Raw genomic sequence first — 7171 nt, 5'->3', positions numbered from 1 at the left:
ACGAAGTTGTAGACTGTGTCCTCAGGGATAAGGGACTGAACAGGGAGGCTGCCGGAGACCGAGGAGAGTGGAGAACCTCCATTAGGTGACTGCGGCTGATGCATGCAAGCATGGTGGAGCCTTTATAAACGATACGAACAACAATCGATATTATTTAGCTGTTCGAAACTCCTCCTGGTCAAAGAGGTTTAAGCTATTTCATTAACATTTTCCTTGTCTGAGTGTGAGTTTCATTTTGGCGATATCAGGTTATTTTATTTTGAAATATACACCTCTGAGTCGTAATTTATTCATCAGCTCAGTACAAGCTAAGACGGTTTTCCTTGGTTAAAGGAAATATGTGCACATGTAAGAGACCTTTGAGGTGGAAGCAGGACTCCTGGGGTCAGAATGGCGTGTGAATGTGTCTCTAACTCATATAATTGGGCCTGCTTAATTCTAACCTTACGTTTTTTTTTTTCTGAACTATAATTCACCACAGTACAGTGCGGTAAAAGACGCTATGATGATAGTGATGATGACGATAAAAGAAATACCTCAAAATTTCATTCATTGCCAGACGCCATGTATCCCAGACGGGGTGGCCAATGGCTTAGAGTTAATTGTTTTACAGGGAGGGGCACTAATCCTCCACCAACCCCACTTGACACGTAGGGATGCCAACAGCATCTGGTGTTCCCAGGCGGTCACCCATCCAAGTACTAACCAGACCCAACGTTGCTTAACTTCGCTGATCGGACGGGAAGCGGTGTACTCAACGTGGTATGGCCTCAAAATCAAAGGATCATTATTCACTCTCACATTTCATCGTGACGTCTATCAACACGCCTCAGTCCCCGCTCTTCAGTCAGAACCCTCATCCCATCCTCCCTCTAGTTCAGGTATAGAATCACAATCTCTCTTAAGATCAGCTCCTCCCCTAGCTCAGATTTATGTTCATGGTAAAAACATAAGACGTGGGAAGAAGTACCACCCGTTTCCTTGTTATGCTTGAAAAAACGCAATTAATACGAATTTTCCTCTCAAAACTAAGGTTTGCACTATAAAAAAAAAAATCCACGATTTCCTTGTCTTTCTTGCAGAAACAAATCGAAGTTGCGAGAGGAAAATGACCCTAAGTTTGTTCATGTACACCCGCACAAAAATTATTCGGCACCTTTGGGTACGATGGTTGTGAAAATGAGCAACGTCTGCGGACACACATGAGTCTTAAATGTGGTGCTTCAAAACATAAACCACCCAGTATGTGAAACTTTATGCAATTTTGAGTTCTAATAATTACCAACGATATTTGCACTTATACTTACAGGATGCCTCATACATCACAATGATTCATCCATGTTTCAGAGTGATACATGCAGTATGAGTGCCGAATAATTTTTGGGCGGGTGTACCTCATCATTGTTATGCTTGATGATATCTCCCACCACTTACACTCACTTCAGTCTCTTACGTTCATTGCTTTTTCTCTTAGTATTGTAACACATTCCATTAATGGCTCTCCCTCAAGAATCATTCCTAACGTTCTTTTTTTTAAATGGAGTTTCTCACTCCTCTGTTGTCCGCACTGGCTCTTCATTTCTCTCTTACTTTGTATATCCTCCCTCCCTTTGATCCTGTCCTTCTTTATATTCACTTTCATCTCTTAGTTTCTTTCATACACACTTTCTTTTTCTTGTCTCTTATCCCAACTTACAACCCTCCACCTTACATCCTCTTCCTTCATTATTTCTTATTGATCCTCTCACCTTCCGTTATAATTTCTCCTCTCATACTCATCCACATTCACTTTCCTATGCTCCCTTCCTTCGTTCTGATTGTGTTCAGTTTTCCATTCCTCCACAGTTTCCCTTCCTACATTTCCGTCACAATCAATTTCCTCTATTTCTTTCCTTTGAATATAATTTTCCTATATTCCTTTCCTTTTATTTATGCTTAGTTTCCTCCATGTCGCTCTCATCTTATCCTCAAACTCTTCTCTCTGTCTCCTCTTTTTTTCCATGCACTTTTCTCCTTCCTTTCTTCACTTTCACATTCTTCTCTCACTTGATTTATATTCACATTCCTATCTCTCTCTCTCTCTCTCTCTCTCTCATCACACATTTTCATGATGCCTTCCTTCCTTCACATTCACTATCATTTTTCCCCTCCCCCACTGTATGTTCATAGCTCCGATCGTTTTCCCTTGTCCGTTCCATTCATAATATATTTTTATCTTCCCCATACCATCTTCGCTTTCCTTTCTCTGTCGTCTTTGACCCAAACCGCTATACATTCTCTCTGCCTTCTCGTCTCCCATAATTATTTTCGCCTCGTCCATCATATTTTCTAATCTCCCCCCTACAGCCTTCTTTCTCATTCACATTCCTCCCTCCACCTGAGCTGTTGTCATAAAACTGTAACAGCAGGAAGCGCCCCAGATTTATTGGTTAGAGAAAAAGGAATCTGAGGAAATATTGCAATTGCTTTAAAGAAAAATCCTGGCAAATATTTGTTTTTACCATGGGGAGCAGGAGGGTCAAAGTGATTATGAATTCAGGAGATGGGGAGAGAAAGGTGAATACAAATGAAGCGAGGAGGGGAGAGGAGACTGACTCAGAATGAAGAGAGGGAAAAAAATAGAAAAGTGAGTATGAATGTTTTAGTCTGTGCTTGTGAAAATAGTGTGTGTGTGTGTGTGTGTGTGTGTGTGTGTGTGTGTGTGTGTGTGTGTGTGTGTGCGTGTGTGTGTGTGCGTGTGTGTGTGTGTGTGTGTGTGTTCTGTGTGTGTGTGAATGAAAAAAGGAAAAGATAGAAAAGTGAATATGAATGTTTGAGTCTGCCTTTGAAAATAGTGTGTGTGTGTGTGTGTGTGTGTGTGTGTGTGTGTGTGTGTGTGTGTGTGTGTGTGTGTGTGTGTGTGTGTGTGTGTGTGTGTGTGATTTCAGCAGATCTGTCCAAGAACTGCTTGCGAATGTTGTTAATAAATGTTTATGATGATTTTTTTCTGGTAGTTTTCGCTATCAGCAAGGCATGTGTTCGAAATTCCTTGATTCTCATCCTTTTCATCCTTTCACTGAGAGAAGGTAGCAGGTCTTCTTACAGTCTGAAGGCCTTTTTTTCAGTCATGCTATCTCCAATCAGTTACATTCAACTGATGGGAGACTTTACCATATGAAGCGGACTGATAATGCCTGCAATGGCCTTATCACTAAGAGGGCGTTCTCCTATTCCTAATAATACAATATCGTAAGAGCAGGAATAAAAATTTTTATACTGTCCACGAGTCTCCTTTTAACTGAACAAAATCGTCTGACAATCGCAGTATGAGAACAAAATTGACATCCAGTGGAAGAAGTAATATTACACTCCATTATCATTCATGTTCTGATAATATTTTTTTCCCCGAGGCTTTCTGGTCCTTCGCTGTTGGGTCACTAATGTTCTGTAACCCATCAGTATGCAGTGTTTCTTCAACTCTACAATTTTCTCCCACCGAATTCCGTAATGTTCCAAATCTCGGTTTCTTCTGCGTTCACCACCACCTCTCTCCTCCGTTCACCACCACTCTCTCTCTCTCTCTCTCTCTCTCTCTCTCTCTCTCTCTCTCTCTCTCTCTCTCTCTCTCTCTCTCTCAGGGATTGGTGTTTGTGATGTTTGATAGTCTCTGGTTCCTCTTTTGTAAACGAGTATTCCCCTTGCTTTAATTTCCAAATAACCCACACTTGCATTATTCATGATCTGTACAATAGTTTGCGTGTCTGTCTGCGTGTGTCCTGTTCTTGGTATTCACCAATGAATTTTTGTGCTGCATAACTTTCTTTTGGCTCGAACTTGATGTAAAGGACAAATATCGGTGGAAGCAGGATGCTGAAATGTAACCAGTTCTTTTGAAGACCTGAAGTAACTCCATCGCCCAGAACCAGGGCTGCTGGCATTATGGTAGCTGCTCTGTTAATCTGTGTCCTAAAGAAAAACAGTTAATCACGTTTTGCGCCACTCCTGCCGGAAATATTATGGTCTAACCCCTCAAGGGCTGTGGGTCCGGAAATCATTGGGACTCAGTTGGCGGCCAGCAACTATTTTTCATTTTCGAAAATCGATTTTTTTTCCCTTGCCAGATTGAAGAGAAACGTCTGGTACACCTGGCAATGCAGTTTTAGCTTCCTAGACCCAGCCTGTGTTTCGCAATGAAGCTCAAAATATTTCGCAAAATGACAGAGACATGCCGATGAAAAGTAAGCAGAGAGCGGGAAAACATCGCACAAAAAAATATCCATATTTTCACCCAAAAAAAAAAAATTAGTGGTGCTGAAATGGTCTGAAATAACTAAATATGTGTATTACGAACATAATTAATACATAATATGGGATGTTTCTTAATAAGATTTTTTTTTTTTTTTTTTTTTTTTTTTTTTTTATGCTTACTCTGTGCAAGTATCGAGTTATTTTTGTTGTCTGGGTGGTTTAGTTCATGTCCAAAGAGAGACGAGAGATGGTATTCTTTGACTCTTACCACATAAAAGTCCTTTGCATGTACAAGCTAAAACGCGGCGGCTGAAAATCAGTACGACCAACAATTAGAACTTCGCACCGGGGAATTAGCAGGAAGGTAATTAGGGAAGCTTTTCCACCCACGTACACATCACGTCAACACGGCATTGTTGAAATGTTTGTGTAGAGCAAGAAATATGTAAAATGATCAAAATTAGCACAAAATATGTGAATCTACTGTATAGGTAAAAACACCCAGCTTATGAAATTTTCCCAATATTTTGATTTTTTTTCCTATAAATGATTTCTAATCGTACTTTGGGTGGCAGGCCTGGTGTGTGTGTCGCAAGGGAGGAGAAAGATGATAGTTTCTGTCTGTCTCGAAGTAGTGGGTGCGGCTGTGTGTGTGTTTAGGCGAATTTCTCAGAAAAAGATAATGCCAGAGATTATCACGGTTAACTGTAGAGGGAGCTGAGGTAAGTTATTGTTGTTATAACAGTACACATTGAATATGACAAATTCTTCTGGAAATACAAGAACAATATAAAAGAGAAACAGTACAAGGAAAGAAATTCGTCCAAAAGAAAATTACTGAAGTAAAACACAAGTTACCTGCTTCTCATGCTTGTAGGGTTTTGAGTTGTGGAGTTTGAGCCTAGCGAGGGGGAAGCTTATCTCTCTGTCCTCCCTTCCCAGGTCAAAAATAAACTTTGATGAACAGCCACTGGAAAACTCCATCACTATCTTTTCTTGACTTATTTTTTCTTACAACAACACTTTCTTACACCGTACACTGCCACACTTCCTTAGTTATACTTACATTATCACAATCATGAACCTTGTTATATACAGAGTTCCTTAGACAATATTTTCTTACTACTTATAAGTTCTTCCTTCCATACTCAGTACTTTTCTATGGAATGGTACTCCAGGAAACAGAGAAAGCAGAGAAGCACCTTGCACTACGTGGCACTGCCAGGTGGTGAGATTCTCTCTCACAGCCGCCTGTTGGTTGTTGCACATACGTGGCATCGCACCTGCGCACTCCTGGCAACTCTTGTAGGCCCTTGTCCTTCACTGGGTGACGACATCCTTTCCAAGAAATGCACGGCAACCCATTTCTTTGCATCAGGTCTCTCCATCTAGTCCCAAACTGCACTTGTGTGCCCCCGAGGCAATGATGATTGTGGACCGTACTCCTGCAAGATTTTGAACACACTGTCATGGACGAACTTCCTCACAGAGATCGTCTGTCTGGTTTTCTGGCAGTAATAATGACGTGGATTCAGAGCACACAGGTGAACCACGTGGGAAAAAAAAAAAAAGAGCTTCATATACCACTTGACACGATGACGAATGCACTCCATACCATCAATCTGCACGTCGTTCTTATCAACTAAGCACATATTACAATATTATTGTAGTCTGTGACTGCATCTGGCTTTCAACTGTGTTTGCCTGTCACACAATCTACTTTCTACGTGTCAACAAACGCTCCTGTGTGCACAGTTGATGGCATGTTCACATCACATTTGTCCCCCCAGTGCACGGTAAGATCAGTGCTTCATTGCATCTCACAATGCCTCTCTCTTGCTCTTTACTGAACACTGGCATGCCACGTCTGTTAGAATGCACTGCGCAACACGAGCCAATGTTGCTGGTGAGCAGATGCATTGCAAGTTCTGGAGAGATGTACCAATAATCTGTAGGCTACATGACCTCTACCCATATAATCTTCCACCATTTGTTTCACTACTGCTCCAGAAATGCCAAGATGATCGTTATGAGAAATTTCAGTCGTTGTCCCAGTGTCTATTATCATATCAAAGACAAAACCAGTATAACATTCACACAGTTCAAATATATTCATGCCAAAACGATGACAGTTCACTCGGATGTATTGTCTGAAAGAAATATGGCCATGGAATAATATGAGACTCATCAATCACAAACTTTTGAAAAACCCCAAAATAGCATTTGATTTTGCCTTTGAGGATCTCCAAAATGAGCCTGATCTTGTGCAAAATGACTGTAGGGTCCGTGGTAGTGTTGTTCGAGAAATAAAGGACCTGTAGGATGGTCTGGTACATTTTCTGAGACATGTGCTTGCCAAATGCAATACCACGTGTCAGAACCTCAGTCTTCCAGTAATCGGCAATCGCATGTTTCTGCACCAAAGGTATCAACATCGTCGGTGTCAAGAACATGTACAAGGAAGGTACTGTCACATCAGTCCAAAAACGTGTCCTGTAGGTTCCTTCTTGACCTTTGTCAGCAATTGTCTTGTGGAAAAGTCGGTTTGTCTCCACTGCAATCATCATCATCAAAGAAGAGCAAAAAGAAACTCAGTTCTGAACTTGTTGCTATCAGTCCTCTTGTGTCACGAACACCTGAGTCACTGTCATCAAACGTAAAAGTCCTGGGTCTGAAGATGGTGGTCCGTGTCCACTCTCAGGCTGCTCGGGAAGGGGTAGGCAGCACCTTCAACTGCTTCCTGTAGTGCCTTTTGACTCAGGCACGTTTTGTGGGATTTCCCATACCTGTCATGAATGCCGAGGGTCCGACATTGTTCCCAGTGCTGAGAAAGATGGCCCTGGTACTGGATCATGTGATGCGCGGCATGAGGAGAGGGCACATGAGGTGGAGGGAAATGATGGTGGTGGAGGAGCACGGGGAGAAGATGGGCAGTGCTCTGCCA

General features: G+C 41.8%; 1 non-coding gene across 1 annotated transcript; it reads right to left on the bottom strand.

Moving 5' to 3' along the window:
- Positions 1-657: 657 nt before the first annotated feature.
- Positions 658-776, bottom strand: LOC145401438 (5S ribosomal RNA). Its single transcript, XR_013897589.1, has one exon. It is a non-coding gene; the product is annotated as a 5S ribosomal RNA (ribosomal RNA).
- Between the last annotated feature and the right edge of the window lie 6395 nt (positions 777-7171).

This window comes from Coenobita brevimanus, chromosome 55 (genome assembly GCF_032717465.1).
Source record: "Coenobita brevimanus isolate Jiangsu-jjx chromosome 55, ASM3271746v2, whole genome shotgun sequence".
Lineage (NCBI taxonomy): Eukaryota > Metazoa > Arthropoda > Malacostraca > Decapoda > Coenobitidae > Coenobita > Coenobita brevimanus.
This window is presented reverse-complemented; position numbering and strand designations above follow the sequence as displayed.